Genomic DNA, 18,837 nt, shown 5'->3' with positions numbered 1-18,837 from the left:
GTCCCTTCCATTTGCCCAGTGGCTTTGATACAGGCACCACCAGGGCTGGATGTTTTAGAGAGGCCCCTCAGTTTGGAATGAAAGCCTCCAGCTAACAGCAAGTGCTCACAGGACAACAGAAGTGTAGTACTTCACTGCAAAGCATTTTGCATCCTTGAGCACTCAAGAGGTAACCTTAATAAGCACAAAATATTCCTCTCTAATAAGAACATGCTGTCATAATCACCCTCCATGTGATAAATATCCTAGAAGTTTTCTCTTTGTTAGGTTAATGCTTTTCCACAAGATAATTTAACCAATTCTCTAAAAAATAATCACACGTTATCAGGCCCCAATATACTAATATGGTGTTGTGTTTTTTTTTTTTAATGTTTTGAATCTTGCTTTAAACAAATTCCATCCAAATAAATGCTCCCTTTTTTAGGTGGCACCAAAGCTTGTGTTGTTCATTGTAACCAAGCTTGCAGTTGGCCAACTCCTCATCTAACAGTATGTCTTCTGATTTCATTTGAGCAAAATTTATCATCCACAAGCAAAGACAAAAAATGTGTGAATGTCTAAAGCTTATGTAGATTAAGAGGCTATGCACGTTATTCCTAAAAATAGTAGATAATTATAGGCATTTCTTCCCCATACAATAATTATAGGCTTCCTGTCATCTTTTCTATTCTGTATAAGGTCACAGTAGTATTATACAAAATTTACAGTATGTTACAAGTTAAAAACACAATAATTAGCAACTGTGCATCTTCAGCACCAGTGATGAATGTTCACAGTAAAAGTTTTAAAAAAATGCATTATTTGTTTTATGTGGACAGTACACACTTAAATTTAATCATCAACTCCTGCTACCCAATAGGCAATATTCTCTCACTATTATAATGCTATTTGCCAAGTTCATAGTACACCCTAGGGCTGAATTCATCCTTAACGAAGAGACAGGAAGCCAAATCTCTCACCGTCATCTCAACCAGGTGCACCATATTATTTTAAATTTAATAATTCTGTTGAACATATTGAATGATAATGAGCAAGCTTAGAGAAAGTACCAAGGATTATTTTGGCCATTATGATCAACATCTGATTCAGGGGAAAAAAAAATCTTCTCACTAAATAATGTAGGGAGTTCACAGGATTGCTTGCTATGAGTGTTATTTTTTTCCTCCTGCTTGTTTATATCATTCATTCAAAGGGAAAAATGTTAGGGATATTATAAGTCAGTGGATAAAAAAAGTAATTTTACAAAAAAGAGAGTTTATCCTCAGCTTTTAATTATCCATACTAATGGTAACAAAGAGCCACAGATAATACAAAATGACAGGACAGAGCCATCATTTCTGTTTTGCTTAAGGAAAAAGTCAGAGGGCCATATACCTCATTTTACGTTCCCCGGTTCTGTCATGCTGTCAAAAATGGTTTAGAAAGGATGAAGAATTAGCAAGAATGGGGCAAGAGAAGGTTCCAGAGGCCCAGAATCCTCAATCACAAACCCCATTCGTGGTTACATGTATCATCTGGTTTGCTCAGTGGTTTCATACCTTGGACTATGAAGGGTTCTTCCCTTGTTTGCCACGCTGGGGCCTAGAAGATCACTGTAAACAGGAATGCTCGCCTCTAGGGCTGTGCCCCTCAAAGGTAATTCAGAACCCAGAGACCAGCATCCCAGCAGGAACTACGAATAGATGAGAGCAAACATTTGGCTTTGTGTTTAAAAACACCTGATTGACTGATGCCCATCTTAGCCATTTCCCTCCTGAGCGGAACAGTATGTATAGAAATTAAGACTATGGACTCCAGAGTCAGACTTTCTTGGTTCAAATCCCAATGCTACTCTTCAAGCTCCATGACCTCAGGTGTAACCTTTTTATGACTCAGTTTTCTCATCTATAAAATGGGGAAACTAATAATTGTGAGCATTAAAAGAATATATAAGTGAGATATATAACCATTGTGTGATTAAATGTCCCTCAGCCACTGAGACTTGCTGTGGCAATTGACCAGACTGCAATCCATTTGGAGCTACTACCTTGGAATCTTCTGCACAACAATGCCAAATCCCCACCACCATGAAGGCAGTCTCATCTTTTTGCTGGTCAGTCCTTAAGAATAATGTAAAATATGCCTCAAATTAAGAGCACAAGTTTTGGGATCAGGTAAGTCAACAACACACAAATCTCTCTTCAGCCAGGACCTCCATTCTGAGCTTTCAGCTAACCTATGCAACTGCCTGGTTGACATCTCCCCATGGATGTTTCTCCAGCCCTGCAAACACAACTGAACTCATTATCTTCCTTCACAAACCTGGTTCTCTTGCTCCCCTCCTCAATGAGAGATACCACTAGAAGAGGGTCATCCTTGACCTTCTTTTCCCTAAACTCTGACTGGCATTCAACCCATTAAGAGAAAAGACCCTTACTCGTTTCCAGCTTGCACTCCTCCCTTCTGCCTTCTCAACCATCTCCATTTCCATCTGGGGGGAAAAAAAAAGCTGACCCCATAGCTCTAGAAAAGCTGACCCCACAGCTCTAGAAGGAGAGCTCATGACTTGAGCTAAGTCAATCAGAGAATTCCATCTTTCTAGCTTCAATAATTTGCTCAGAAGTGTGCATGAGATTTAAATTGGTCCAATTAGAGTGAGACTTGAGACTTTTGCTGAGAATGCTGGAACAAAGATGCTTTCTTTCAAATAGGGTGAAAAGAAAGAAGCATGTAGCCTTGGAGCCACTGGCAGCTACCTTGGGAGCATGGGGCATGGGGGAAGTCCCTTTAAGATAAAACACATATGGCAAAAGGTAAAATAGAGAGCCAAACAGAAAGCAGTCCCCTCCAGAGTTTACTGAGCTTTGCCTGAATCCAGCCTCATCTCTACATATTGCAGTTATATAAGCCAGTATGTCAGTACTTTTAAATCAGTTTCTACTACTTACAACTGAAAGCATTCCAAATGACTCCATCCATAGGTCTACCTACTAAATATTTCTAGAATGTGTTCACTTCCATCTCCTCCACCACCACCCTGGTCCAAACTACCATGATTTTCTACCTGAACTATTGCAATAGCCTCATAATTAGTCCTCTTGCTTCCTTAGGTGTACCCCTTCCCACTCCATTCTATTCAAGTAGTCAGCATAATCTTTAAAAATATTTAAATATGATTAAATTGCTTCCCAGCTTAAAGTCCTCTAATGACTTCTTGTTGGGATTAGGATAAAGTCCAAACTCTAACAAAGCCTTCCAGGCCCAATATGACTTGGTCCTTTGCCTTCTCCTTCATCCTCTCCCTCATCGTATCCAGGATGTGAGGATGTGTGAGTCCCTCTTGGTCTTGAAACTCCACATACAATTACCTTTTCGCAGTTCTTTTGGTGAAGACACGCCATGTTCTTTTGTGCCTTAGGTGTTTTGTACATGCTGTCCATTCACCTAGGCCACCCTCTCCCCCAGCCTATGACCACATCTTTCCAAGACCCTTTTGCCTACCTCACCCTTTGGGTCTCGGTGGTGTTCTGCACAGAAGCCTCCAACAATAGGTCCCCTTGTCACATGCTCCTACTCCCCTCTGTGTCTCCCTCTCACAGCAGCATCACACTTCTAATTACTTATTTAACCATCTGCTTCCTCCACATCTGTCTCCTTCAATGGTATATCATCACCACCTAGCCCAGCACAGGTCTGAAACATAGCAGGCACCCAATTAATGGTTAACGTAATTGAGATAAGCACAAATTCTGTCTAAGTGACTTTTTAACTTTTTAACCCTGGGCAAGCTGCTTAACCTCCTTGAGCTTCTGTGTCTTCATCTTTAAAAAATGCAAAGGATAATACCCACCTCACAGAGCTATTTGATGATTAAATATAATTGGGGCACATAGTAAATGGTGAACAAATCTCTAGTGTCTTAGTTAGCAGTCTCCAGAGAAACAGAGCCAAAAGGAAACACACACACACACACACCACACATACACCACACACACATACACACATATATATAGGCACTAGAGCATGTACATATATATATGTTATATATATTATATATATATACGGAGAGAGAGAGAGAGATTGTGGGAGTCAGCTCATGTGATTATGGAGGCTGAGAAGTCTCCATGATCCACTCTCTGAAAGCTGGAGACAGAGAAAAGCTGGGGGTGTAATTATTCAGTCATTCCATCTGAAGCCTGAAGTCCAAGTCCGAAGGCCCGAGAACCAGGGGAGCCTATGGTGAAGGCCTGCTCTGAGTCTGAAAGCCAAAAAGCCAGGAGCACCAATATCTGAGAACGGGAGAAGATGGCTGGATGTTCCAGCTCAGCGAGATGGAATTTGTCCTTCCTCTGCCTTTTTGCTCTACTTGGGCCCTCAGCAGATTGGCTGATGCCCACCCACACTGGTGAAGCTGACCTTCTTAACTCAGTCTACTAATTCAAATGCTATGCTTTTCTAGAAACACCCTTACAGACTGATATGGTTTGGCTGTGTCCCCACCCAAATCTCATCTTGAATTGGAGCTCCCATAATTCCCGTGTGTTGTGGGAGGGACCCAGTGTGAGATAATTGAATCACAGGGGTGGTTTCCCCCATACTGTTCTCATGGTAATGAATAAGTCTCATGAGATCTGATGGTTTTATAAGGGGAAACCCCTTTCACTTGGTTTTCATTCTCTCTTGTCTGCCACCCTGTAAGATGTGACTTTCACTTTCTGCCATGATTGTGAGGCTTCCCCAGCCATGTGGAACTGTGAGTTCATTAAACCTCTTTTTCTTTAGTAATTACCCAGTCTTGGGTATGTCTTTATCAGCAGCATGAAAACGGATTAATATACAGATACATGCAGAAATAACATTTTACTAGCTGTCTGGGCATCTCTTAGCCCAGCCAAGTTGATACATAAAAGTAACCATCACATCTAGGGAGTAGGGTATCCCAAGTCAGGGATCTCTCCAGGTCTGAGGTGGTGAAAAAGAACCGTAAGAATCAACTGCTTTATAAAAGAATCTAAACTGAGGCTGGAGTGAAAGAGTGAGTTTCCACTGTGAAAGATTCCTTGAAAAGGCCCCCCAAACAACTATGCCATTCGAAGGAACTGAAATAATTTGTAAGCAAAACACCAGGTGAATATAGTCAGCCCTTTATATCCAAGGGTTCCACGTCCTCAGGTTCAACCAACTGCAGATGGAAAATATTTGAGAAGAAAAAACAATAAAAAGTAATAATACAACAATAAAATATAATACAAATTAAAATATAGTGTAACAACTATTTATATGGCATTTACATTATATTAGGTATTGTAAGTAATCTAGAGATGATTTAAAATATATATGGGAGGATGTGTGTACGTGATGTACAAATACTATGCTATTTTGTATGAGGAACTTGAGCATACATGGATTTTGGTGTCCAAGGGCAGTGCTCTAAATAATCCCCTGTAGATACCGAGGGATGACTGTATGCACATCATGATTCCATACATACATCTATACAACTGGAAGGAGAAAGCTTGGGTTTTAGTTTGTTGTTTTAACATACTTTAAATTTATCAATATTATTCTTGAATATGAATAAAACAAGTTGTCATTTTAAGAACAGGAAAATAATTAATCGTGCCAAATTAATACTTTGTACTTTAGGAGAAACTAATTGGTAAACCGTCATGCTTACTCTTGTAAATAAATGGCAAGAATGATTAGCTCCTGGTCTCTGTAACAGCACCTCAAAATGTGAAGACTGAGCTTCTGTCCTGGGGTACTTAACCAAATTTTAAAGTCATAACAAATATGCCATTTATCCTCCCCATGCATTCAATTATATCTTACCTCAAATTGAGCCTGCATTAAGAAACTTATCTGCAGTCTCTAGTTTTATTCAATTCTCAAACTCTAAAGTAGGTGTCATCATTTACATTATACAGATGAAAAAGCTGGCCGGGCACGGCGGTTCACACCTGTAATCCTAGCATTTTGGGAGGCCAAGGCGGGTGGATCATCTGAGGTCAGGAGTTCGAGACCAGCCTGGCCAACATGGTGAAACCTCATCTCTACTAAAAATACAAAATTAGCTGGGCTTGGTGGTGCAAGCATGTAATCCCAGCTCTGGAGGCTGAGGCAGGAGAATCGCTTGAACCTGGGAGATGGAGGTTGCAGTGAGCTGAGATTGCGCCATTGCACTCCAGCCTGGGCAACAAGAGCGAAACTCTGTCTCAAAAAAAGAAAAGAAAAAGCTGAGGCCTTAGTTCTGTCTGACTCCAATACACAACCTCTTTCTTCATAGCATTTCTGATTTGTGATTAGGTTTACTGCATGCTTGTTTGTTTAACATCCTGACCAAATTGTAACTTCCTTAAGGGTAGGCGCCTTGTTTGTTTTGTCTACCCTTTTGCAAGAGCCCAGAATGGTGCCTGCTATATATTTGTTATTTGTTGTTCAATATTTATTTATTGAATACATAAGTGAATGGACGCTTTGATTTAACAGAGTAATTAGATGAAAATTCGGTATTTGAAATAAAACAACACACAAGTTAAACTAAACATCCAGGAAGGCTTGGTTTCTCTGTAGCCCACTGGTATTTAAATACCTGAGAACCGATTGGGGATATGCCGACAGCCCATTAAAGAACCGGTGCTCACTGTTTAAAGACCTGCTTTCCCTCAAGTCCTGAACGGCTGTTTGGTTTCCGCAGAGCATCCTCTGTTGAGCTGCAAGGCCCTCATTTGTATTAGAAGTGAGAGCTGGTTCGAAAGTCAACTTCGATGGGACAAATATGTTCTTTTGACTTAATGATATAACATTTTATCAGCCACATAAAAAATGAAATATATGTGTTCATTTGCTATTTGAGGAGCTTTTTCGGCGTGTATGCAGGAGCTATGTCAGCTGCTAACTGGTGATCCTTTTTTGACACCCTTTCCCAAGAGTATTGCATAGATAAACATACTCTATTTGAACAAGACCAGTGACAGCAAAATTGCTTGCTTGTCTCTAAAAAGACTCTAATAATGTGCACCAAGGGAGAGGCCCGTGGTCTGACAGAATTTTTTTTTCCCCAGTGTAAACCATAAAATCCATTTCAATAGCCAGAATAAAGCAGTTTAAAGTGCATCCCTAGTTAATTACATCCAAAGAGTAATAATAAAATCAACTGTTAAATTTTAGAACTTCCTCTTTAAAGTATTAAATATCTGGGAACTGCAATGCAGTTAAATTTCTCTCAGAACAATGCTTTCCGTTGCTTAGGCTGGCCCCTAAGAATACTTATGCAAACTCTTTCGGTGTGCTAGAGAGTGTGTTTTTCCTGTGAAGATGTATTTCAAATAAACCCTTGTTTCTGCCAGATGTCTGTGGCTTATTAAATAACCAATAGTGCAATAGGTACATTCACTTAATAAAAGGATATCACTGAGTCACAAATCTTCTATAATAATTGACAGTACATGACCAACAATAATTGTGAAACCAAAACTAAAATGTTGTTTGTGTCCTAATACCGTATTTGAAGCCTTGACTCAGTTGCCTCAGCAGGTTTCAATCCAGACATTGCCTGGCCTTTAAAATTTGGCCCTTGATAATGTCAACCCACATCAATGGGAAGGGCACTTGTGACTCATTGAAGCACAAGTCTGTGCTAGACCAGGATGAAAGAACTGGGTTCTGCAGAAATCATCCAGGAAGCAGTGACTTTGGCTCTCGGCACATGGTTTGATTAGGTAACTAGGAATCTGCTCCCTTTGGTAACTTCACTCCCAGATATAAGAAGGATTAAGCTTCTGGGAGAGAAGAATTCAGAATGTGATCTTCCAACGCTGAAGGCAGTGGCTGCTGACATTTAACTACCCTAGTGCAATTTATTTTGCCTCAACTTCCCACTTGAAAAGCTGATTCTCTGTCTCTGTGAATAAAGTGGAGAGTGAGGACTCCTTCCTAAAGAGGCACTAGAGCATGTAGGTCACATGGAAGCCAGCCTACTGGCTTCTCAGGGATCCTAGAGGAGAATGGAAAACTTATCGACCTCTTCAAAGACAGAGATTCCATTCTGGGAGCACTTTGCTGGGCAACTTTAGAAAATAGTTGTGTCTACAAACTCACTAGATTGCGGAACAGATAATAGGCTGAACTTAGATCACAAGGCAGTCTACCCGGAAACATCTCTGGCAAATAGCCAACAGAAGCCTACAAGACAAGGGGAAGCAGAAATGATGTCACGGGCAGGATCCTTACAGTCATCGTGTACCCTTCCAGTGGGCCTCATTTGCCTGCCTCTGAAAAACCAGATGCAAATAAATATCAGAGCATGTTCATGACAGCAAAAGAGGCTGCCTCCTGCCCCAAAGCCCCTGGGGAGGGAGAATGCAGGTACCCGCTGCATCTTCTCAGGCACTGGACACGAGGCTTAGGGTGTTCCCAGGGGCAGACCAGAAGTGGATGGCCCTTTATAGGGTTTCACTCTGGGGCCAGATGCTTAACTAAACAATCTAAAAAAAAGATTCATAGTTGTAATTATGTTCTTTCTTTACAAAGAAAGTAACTGAGCTAATGCTATATCCAGGACAATTCTTGGGAAAAGAGAAAAGGAAGGAAATTTGTCCTTAAGAAGTTACTGCCTAAACTCTCAATTAAACATTTATTAAGAACATAATACACGGCCAGGCCTGTAATCCTAGCACTTTGGGAGGCCAAGGCAGGTGGATCACTTGAGGCCAGGAGTTCGAGACCAGCCTGGCCAACATGGCGAAACCCTGTCTCTACTAAAAAAAATACAAAAACATAAAAAATAGCTGGGCATGATGATAGGCACCTGTAATCGCAGCTACTTGGGAGGCTGAGATGGGAGAATCACTTGAACCAGGGAGGCGGAGGTTGCAGTGAGCCGAGATCATGCCACTGCACTCCAGCCTGGGCGACAGAGGGAGGCTCTGACTGAAAAAAAAAAAAAAAAGAAGAAGAAATGTTTAAATGGTCCTGCATTCTAGGGACATTATCATCTAGTCATGTTCACAAATAAATGCCATTCATTTGTGCCAGCTGCTATAACAGCACAGATAGATACAAGGAAGGCACATAGGGGAGATTGGTACCTTGATGAAGGAGCTCATGGAAGGCTTCATTGAGGAGGAGTCATTTAAATTGACTCTGAAAGGATCAATCTAGATGTTTACCAGGAGGACACAGGATGATGTAGGTAGTGTTCTAGGAAGAAATAACTCAGGCAAGGTACAGTTTAAAACATCTCAGGTGTTTATGGATCTAGAAGTTCAATATGGCTGTAGTGAGTCTAGAGGGGGTGTGCCAATATGTACCTGCACACATGGGGTTTTGAGTGGGCTGCCAGATTGGGAAGGGGAAACTCTGTAGGAGTTGGACCTCGTATAGTCCAACATGAAGGAGCATACATGAAAGACCCTGTATTCCAAGCTAAGTGATTTGAATTCAATCCTGTAAGTAACAAAGAGTCATGAAGGACTCTATATAGACCAAACCTGGGCTTTAGAAAGATCACTAGGATGCCAGCATGCTGACGAATGGGTTGCAGGGGGCCCAACTTGGCAGCAGAGACCAGTTGGGAAGCCATTCATTGATCCATGTATTTTTGAGCACTGATGATGTACTAGGCACCTTGCAGAGGCACCTTGAGACAGCAGGTGAGTGATTAGGATGGTGATAAGGATTAAGGTGAGAGAATTAGGAACATCCACAGAACCTCTTACAGTAGAATGTGAGGAGTGTAGCGGGCTTGGGAGATTTCTGTCCTCATCCTCATCATGTAACAATGCTTGCTTTCAGGAAAAGTCTAACAAACCCTAAGGGTTAGTAGGTTATTCCTCCCAGAAACATCTGTCTTGAAGCAGTAATTAGAAGCCTTGAGTCATTGAAAGGAAGTCCTGATGGCAAATTTCCAGGATCTGGGTAGGAAGGTACTCTTTAATTAGGATCTCCTCCATGTGAAAGGGCATCTGCTCCACCTCTTAGGCCAATGCTGGATTCAAGGCAGAGCAGTGAATAACTAGTGTATTTTAGTGCCCTTACACCATGAGCCCAGTCTCCCAGGTCCCAGAAGTCCTTTCTCGTAAACACACACACACACACACACACACACACACACATAGTAGTCATGCAGGATCCTTATCTCAAGAAATTTCCTTCCATCACAGAATTAAATATTTCTGCCCAGGAAGGACAACATGCTTTACAAAGGCAATTCCAGAAATCTTTCAGTTGTCTCATTATAAAGGCAGATCCATGTCGGGTGCTTCCTAAGAAGGCAAACTGTTCTTCTTGGAGTGAAAATGATCTCAGGATTTGAAGATTCGGGTGTGAACTGACTCACCTTCCTTCTTCTCCACCTCAAAATCTCTCACTGTCATATCTTTCCTACCAGTCTCTCAGCCCCTCCTGAGTCTAAGTCCTTTTTTCACTTGTTCTCTAGATAGTGGCATCTTCTCCTTCAGGAACTGCTTTTTAAAAACATTTCTCTCATTTCATTTTTTTTCTTTTATTTACTGTTATTCTTTTTATTTTCCCTATTTTTTAAAATTTTCTCTCTTGCTTTTATCTTGCTCTTCTCCCTCTCCACTGAGTCCTTCCATTCCATCTACAACCTTATTTGTCACCCCTACCCTCCTTTCAAACCTGTCATCCCTCAAGTTCCTATCAAGTCATTCTCCTGCCATTCAGCGGAGTTCTGTTCCTCACCTCCCATATCCTCGTATATTCTCCCCATGAGATATCGCTCCCACCCAGCTACCATGTACCCCACCCCCAGCTCTCCTGAAACCACTTCCTTAAAAGTTGTTGATGACTTTACTATTGACAGATTTAACTACAGTACTAGTGGTCTCTAGTAGGTGAAAATAGCATGGATTTTAAGACATCTGGGATTTGCCATGTCACCAAATAAGTGATATTTGTAAAGCATGTAATGGCTCTGTGCCTGTTTTGTCTTCTACAAAATGGGCATAATAATGATCTTGACCCTCTCTATCCCACTGAATTGAGATGTAAGTAAATTTCATAAACTATAAATTGCACTTAAATTATTAGTCATTATTATTGTCATGCTCACCTTTTCTAGCAATCGGCTTTGCTGACCACTCACTCCTTCTTGCAGTTCTCAGTCTGAGTTCCCACAGTACAATCCTGTCCTTTTTAATTTCTCTGCATTCTGGTCCTATCCCACAACTTCAGCTGTCCCTTCCATACAGATCTCCAATTCCAGCCTAACACTTCCCTAGGGGTCTTGACTCCAACCTTGACATGTACCAACCCAAAAGGATGAAAACTGAACCCATTTTCTTATTTCTCAAGACTGAGAAGGCAAAAAAAAAAAAAAAAAAAAAAAGACTGAGAAGCCTTCGTTTTTCCATTCTCTTGAAGCTACCATGATGCTCCTGCTTAAATATCTTCCAAGATTGGAGACCAAATATTTAATGTTCTCTGAATTTCCATTTAGTTTAAGCAGTGAAAGAGCCTACACCAGTGTATCAGTTATCTATTGCTGCATATCAAATGACCCAAAAACTTAAGGTTTAATTAAATAACTATCTATTTAGTTCACTTCTATATGTCCTTCTTCTGCTGCTCTCATCTGGACTCATAGGTGCTTCTGTGATCCGCTGCTGGTCAGCTAGGTAGCACTACTTTTGGGGTTGGCTGACTGTTGGCTGGACAAAGGGAGATACTAGGCCACATGTCTGTCATAATCCAGCAGGCTAGCTCAGGGTATCATTCACAGGGTAGCTCAGGGTTTCAGGAGCAGCCAGAGAGCAAGTACTGATAGTCAAGTGTTCTTTAAGTCTCTGCCTGTGATGTATTTGCTTCTGTCTCATTGGCTAAAGCAAATTACAAGGTCAAACTCAGAGTCAGTGTTGGAAGGGTACTATCAAAGGGCATAGATAAAAGAAAGGGAACAAATATTGTGGACATTTTTGCAACAACTACAATTAGTCAACTTAGACATCTAATCTACATGAGTTTCTAATCCACATGATTTTTATGGCATAGAGTCTCCATGGAAAACCACCTGCCCTGAGCATTCACTAAGAAGCTGCATTAAAGGTCTCTGTATTATTCAGGGTTCTCCAGAGAAATAGAACAAATAGGATACACATACACATATACACACACGTATACGTGTATATACATGCATATACACACGTATACGTGTATATGCATGCGTATACACACGTGTACGTGTATATGCATGCGTATACACACGTATACGTGTATATGCATGCGTATACGTGTGTATATACGCATATACACGTATATACATACACATATGTGTATGTATATATGTGTATACACACACACACACACACACATATATATATATAAAAGAATTGGCTCACACAATTATGGAGGCTAACTTCCACAATCTGCTGTCTGCAAGCTGGAGACCCAGGAAAGCTGGTGGTGTAATTCTGAGAATCAGAGGTCTGATGGTGTAAGTCACAGTCAACAGCAGGAGAAGGCTAATAGCTCAGCTCAAGCAGTCAGGCAGAGAGAGTGAATTCCCTCTTCCTTGGCCTTTTTGTTCTATTCAAGTCGTCAGTGGCTTGACTAATGCCCATCTACACTGGAAAGGGCAATCTGCTTTACTCTGTCCACCAATTCAAATGCTAATCTCATCCAGAAACACCCTCAAAGACACCCAGAAATAATGTTTAATCTGGGTACCCCATGTTCCAGTCAAATTGACACATAAAATTAACATCACAGTCTCTAATGAATGTTAATCAGCCCTCACTTGCCCAGCTCTTTCTGAAATGTTTGCTGGAGAAGTAGTATGATTGCTTGCTAGACATTCTGATTGTCATGAAATACTAATGGTCACTTCCTGGCATCCCCTCATTGCATGTTATAAAAGGCAGACACCACACAAGCCAGACACAAAGCCTCAGGGACATACAGCTGGTCTCTCAAGGTTATCTTATCTCTAAACACAAAGGCTCAACCCAGCACTCAACCCAGCCCAAAGTCAGCAAAAAGCCCCAGGGTTACTACAACATCATGTAGATCTCACTTCCCAAGGACCCGGCCAGGCCACAGCTCACAAATAAATTACACAGGTGTTTTGTTCTGTCCCTTGGAGGGCCACACCCTGTGAAAGTTGGAGTTTGAGGGAAGAAGATGGTGAGCAAGGCCAAACACACAAAGAGAATTTGGTTCCTGGCCTCAGACATCTCATCAGTGTTGGAAAGACAAGGGAAGCAGGATCACTGACCCAATCACTGCTGGAGCCACGGCTAATAGGTATGATGCCATTGAGAGCTGCTGTGGGAATGTGGGAATGAGAATGCTCTTGGTAGGCCAGAGTTGCCAAGGAAGGCATCAGGGAAAAGGCAGGATTTGAAATTAGTCTTGAAAGAAGAGAGAGGTTTCCAGGCTTGGACAAGAGCATAAAAGAAAGATGAGTGTGGTGAAGAATAGTAAAGTCTACCTTGGCAGGGAGGGCAGCAGGAGATCAAGCTGTATAAATAATATGGAACCAGATATGGCTGCTTGCGTGATAGGATCTTAATTTAACAAGAAATCAAACTGCTTATGATCTTGATGAGTAAGAGAATGAGGAAAGTGTCCTACAAAGATTAATTTGGTGACAATGAATTACAGGAAAAAGAAATGAAAGCAGGGGTACTTGTTAGGACACTATTAGAGCAATCTAGGAGTAGTCCAGATAAGTTAGAACAGAGACCAGAGAGAGCAAGGGGCATATCGCAGAGACACTTTAGAAGACTCGAATGTCCACTTTATATTAAGCTATATCCCACAGTTCAATTCTGTTCTCTTGAGGACTGGGAACAACTTGCCAAGAGGGATAACTATTTCAATGTAGAGAACCAAGGCAGATAAATTCACATTCTTCAACTAAAAAATTGGGGGATTTGTTTTTTTCTGATGGACTATTTGGGAGAACATTCTTAATTTGTCCCTTTCTACACATTTAAATGCAGCTCACAGATTATCATGAGGTTGAGATGAAAATGTAATGTTTTTAACACCTAATCTTGTAGTCAGTTGAGATATGGTACTGGGTTATGTGTTCAATCCCAGCCTAACAGGTAATAATAACCAATCTTTAAATATAGTTACCTCACTCAATATTCATGACAACCCCGTAAAGTTAATATTAGTATTATGTGAATCAATATTATTTCTATTTTATTTAGAGAGGTTAAGCTACTTTCTAAGATCACTCATTTAGTGAGAAATAGAACAGGAATTTGAATTCAGGTCTTTTGACTTCAAAGCCCATGCTCTTTTAGCCACATCATTGAATTTCCAACACTGCAAAGCAGAGGTTTGTTCTCTTTAAAGAATCGGAATTAAAGGATCAGAATTTTAGGTGTTTGTTCTCTTTAAAGGATCAGAATTTTAGGATATAGGCTGATGAGTCTTGACATTTCCTTAATGTAACAAGTTAAGTCTTTATTTAAGAGATAGAACAACCTGTGATTTTCTTCCATTGGTGGGCCAGACAGATAATAAAAATGATAGCAAAGGTTATTAAAATTTATACGGAGACTAGCATAGATTGGAATAACTACAAAGTGAATTCTTTAAGCTGCTATCGAAAGGTGGTGAAATAGTACAATATGAAAAAAAAAACCCTTCTTTAGCTTCAGATACCTAACTATGTCATCAAAAGACTGCTCAATTCTCAAATGCTAGTATTTTCTGACTCCTCTAAACCTATTCTTAATGCAAAATATCAAAGTCAGCGGGATAGTAGGTGTCCCAAAATGTCTTAATTCAGAGAATTAGTGTTAACTGAGCCTGATTAGCTCCATTTATCTCTAATTAATTACCTTTATCTAATTAGACACTTTGTTTCCAGTAGACATGGAGTCAAGTAGACTAGATTATTAGTGTAGTCATTGTGCCTTTACAAAATCCTGAAATTAATGAAACGTGCAAAAGAATCTGCAGTTCTAATTGCACAGGTGTTGCCTTATGGCAAAGCTTTATCATCTGATTACACCAAGGGGTTATTAGTGACTTTTTATATACAGGATGAGCCTATGAAATGTACCTTAGCAACAGCTCATTAGTTTAGGGTTGTTACTGTATTATTTATTACAGTCAGCCTTCCCCATTATCTAGATTGATTCATGGACCTATATATTTTTCCTCTCCTCTGTGCAGAAAAGATAAAATAAACCATCGTTATGAAGAGTCCAGATGCAATGTGAAAAAATGCAAAATGTGTTCATCAGCTGCAATTTGACTCTTTAAAACAGAAAGCTCTAAAGATGAGATCAGAATCAAATTTATGGTTATTTTCCATGGGAAAAGAACCAATTTAAAATTACTGAGGAGTATGGAATGATTCATACCTGTGATCCAAAAAAAATGTGGCTGCCCTAATATCTTCACATAACTGAACTGGCATACTAACGTATGTGGAAGACAAAAGCAAAATGTTTTTACATTAAAATATCTCTGGATTTATTTTTACTCATATCTTCCCAAAATGGATTGGCAAAGCACGATCTCTATATGTGTTCATCCACAACATTTATTTTAAAATCCATCTCATGCTTTACTTTTGGCAATTTTTTTCTTAAGGATGTGTTACCAGATGGAGAAAACTAATAAATTATACAATCTAGCTTCGCTGAAAAAGCAAGATTTCAATACCTACTTACAAAAATGAAAAGTGCTTTTTCATGGCAAGGTTAGATACCTGCAAAAGACTGAAATAGCTCAACTTTTCCATTTTCTATTTTTTTCCTTGGAACTACTTGAAGAAGCACTGTTTTTCACAATCATAATAAGAGTAATTAAACAGCTAGAAGCAAATTTAGCCACAATCCTATTCCAACATACAAACATGTTTATTACAACACAGTAATTCCTTTAAATAATTTGTCAACATAAATATGTCAAATGGGTTTTAAAATCATTTCTCTCCCTGTTCCCCGACAAAAAAAAGTCCTCTGGCGCTATGAGCTATATACTGCTGTTCACTTACTGCTGAATCCAAACTAGTGAAATGATAACGGGTAACTATTACACAGAGCATGACAACTAATTTGAGTGGTAATAATGAATATTTAATGATCCTCCTTTCAAGCAGGAACATATAACTTTTCATGTATGCCTTACCAAAATTATAACCATTAATCTAGAATTTATAGTTGCAACTGAGAATAATAGGCAGGAATTATAGATTATGGCCAAGTCAGAATATTGCATAAATATTCTGTATGAACACAAACACAGGGGAATGTAGGAAGCCCCAGCCCTCTGTTTTCATTCAATCCAAGTCCTCTCTTCGAACTGTATGGAAGTTGTGTGATAAGTAGAGATTTGAATCCAGTCATTAAGATGCTATTATTTCTTTCAAGAAATAAGTAAAATAGCCAAGGTCTTTTTCACTCTTTACTAGCCCACACTTTGTAAAGAAAAATAACATACATATAAAAATTTATCCCCTATAGGGGTAATATTTTTAGAATGCTCTATTTAAATCAAGAAAAGAGTGAACATTAAATTTGTCAGAAATGCAGAATTTTTACACCTTAAATTTCATTGATTAAATATGTGCTTAGTTTTCCCAGTGTGTTCCTTTATCAGAAACTACAACGTGACTTTGGGAAAAAGAAAGAGAAAGATCTGAAAAATGCAAGAGGCACTTTAAAATAGGCTTTGTTCACTGATGGAAAATATTTTTGGTTAAATTTCCAATTTATATCACTCCTGATATCTCAATATCTGAACAATTTCACACGCCTATGATGTTGCACAGAAACACGTCTGCCTCTTTTGCTGGTTAGAATTGCTTCCTTGTTACAGGGTAGTTGAAAACCAGTGCCATTGCAGTTACAAATACGCAATTCTACATCAAATCCCAGCGCTCGTTATTAATTAATTGTTTTAAAAGGAGTGTGCTTATAAAATTCAAGAGGGGAAAAAAAGTCTAATAACGTGGAGAAGAGAAGCAAATAGAATCTGAGGTTTCTCCCAGTTGTGACCCTCTTTATCAGAAATTGTGTCCCGATGAATGGCGCACCATGCTGGTACCAAGCTCATCAACATTGTCTGCCTCTCTAGGACTCCAACATACAGGCCAAAGGCGTCATGTGTTGGGGCACATTCTCCAACTGCGTACATACTCACCGAATACATTTCTAACTGAGCAGGTGTTCCTGACTAAAGCCAGGGCAAGATCAAATAAGAAAAGGAAATTACAAACGTTCTTTGTAACAGGTAAAGTACTTCAGAAATTTACTATGGTAGCATTCTTAGGTAATGCTACATAAGGATACTAAACTCCTGATGAAGCTTCATTTGTTCACCCGCAGCTTCACTGTTGCCCCTACACAGACATGGCCTTTAGTCAATAAAGTCTTTCTCATTCCTGGGTTCTTTCACAACCTTTCATTCTAGGTTTCTTCTGATGGTGAATATTTATGAAGGCATGCATACCAATTAATTATACCTCAGCAAGATTGTTTTGCTATGTTACATATACATAGAAACTATGTATGGTATGTTAAAGAACATGTTCACAAATATTGGGAAGTTTATGTATGATTTTCATTTAGCCTTGTTCATCACCTCCTTGTACCAGCTTAGCAAACTTTCCCAGAGGAGCAGCAGACCACGTTCCTTAGCACCCAGTGGCTCTGAGCAAATGCAGAACATGTAGCAAGATGCAAGAAGTAATGAGACAGACCAAAACCACACACCAGGGGGACAATTTGGAGTGAAGAAAGGTTTTTTTGTTTTGTTTTTTAAGGGATGGGGAAAACCCAACTTTGGACAGTGAGAGAGAAAAAAGTTGCTGCTGGAGGCTTTTAAACACACATAGAACAGGTTCATATTGTGCTAAAAATATGTTTATGTATTAAGTTGGTAGAATAATATGAACAGTAGGCACCCAGAATGAAGACACAAAACCTAATGTGCTCAAATATCCTCTCTCGTTGTTTGAAAAGTTGTCTGGAGAGCAGTGCAAAGCCTCTTCTTCCTCGTGGGCCTGACTCGTCTGCTGCCGTGCTGTCCTCAGCAGCGCCGTGGGGTGGTGACTAATTGCCCCCGTAAATCACCGAGCAGCACTGTGCTACTCCGTTTATTTTTCTGACAGTAATTTAGTGCTTGCTCTTTCCCACACTTGTCATTCCGTGTTTTTCCTCACATTAGAAGCCTGTAGAAAAAGGACAGTAATTAACGGTGCGATACATACTCATGGAAGCTCTTTCATCATATTGTGATAATTGTGCTCCTTGTCTGTCAAGGTAACCTCTCAGTTTCTAAGCTTCATGCAGCATTATTTGTCAACTTTAAACTGAGGATACCGTTTTGACTGGAACTGAGCTACTTCCAACCAGCTTTCCTATGTGTCCAAAGAGGAGATCATTTATATTTTAGGCAATGTGTCAAAAATTTTAGCCTGATCCGCACAATAAGACGAAAGAGTCATAAAAAAGATACACTTGGGTTCTTCATTATTGGTGGGTTCTGAGGATGCGGGATTAGGAGTGTTAGGGGGATGCAGAGAGAGAGAGGGTGCGCATTCTGAGACTTTCCAGAGCAACCACCAAATGTCTCATGCTCTCTAGCTTAAAAAGAAAGGGACCCTTTCTGTAATGCCAATGCCGAAATTTCCTTCCAGCTTGCTCTTTTGAATAATCAAAATAATTTCCAAAGTTCTTTTGGACCCGGGTGATGCCAGCACCCAATTTCAATTAGACACACAGTCGAGAAGCAAGGGACTGAGGAGCTCAGCAAGAAATGGGGATCTCTGTGCCAACAACCAACTACAAACAAAAGCTTTCTGCAGCATTTCCCTGGGATTGTATGAAAATGTTACAGCTCTTTGTAGTTTCAGGGGCTTCAGGG

The 18,837-nt window shown here is 40.0% G+C and overlaps 2 long non-coding RNA genes across 4 annotated transcripts in view; both read right to left on the bottom strand.

Annotated features, from left to right (window-relative positions):
- LOC109026020 (uncharacterized) overlaps positions 1-18,837 on the bottom strand; it is a 69,056-nt gene that overhangs the window by 31,481 nt on the left and 18,738 nt on the right. The gene's annotated exons all lie outside the window — the stretch shown is intronic.
- The window catches only part of LOC129524809 (uncharacterized), a 6,439-nt gene continuing 3,626 nt past the window's right edge, over positions 16,025-18,837 (bottom strand). For both annotated transcript variants that reach the window (XR_008668745.2, XR_008668746.2), the window contains exon 2: positions 16,025-18,142. This is a non-coding gene — a long non-coding RNA (uncharacterized lncRNA). The remainder of the gene's footprint in view (positions 18,143-18,837) is intronic.

This window comes from Gorilla gorilla, chromosome 1, assembly GCF_029281585.2.
Source record: "Gorilla gorilla gorilla isolate KB3781 chromosome 1, NHGRI_mGorGor1-v2.1_pri, whole genome shotgun sequence".
NCBI lineage: Eukaryota > Metazoa > Chordata > Mammalia > Primates > Hominidae > Gorilla > Gorilla gorilla.
Note: the sequence above shows the minus strand (reverse complement) of the source record. Positions and strands in the feature narration are given on the sequence as shown.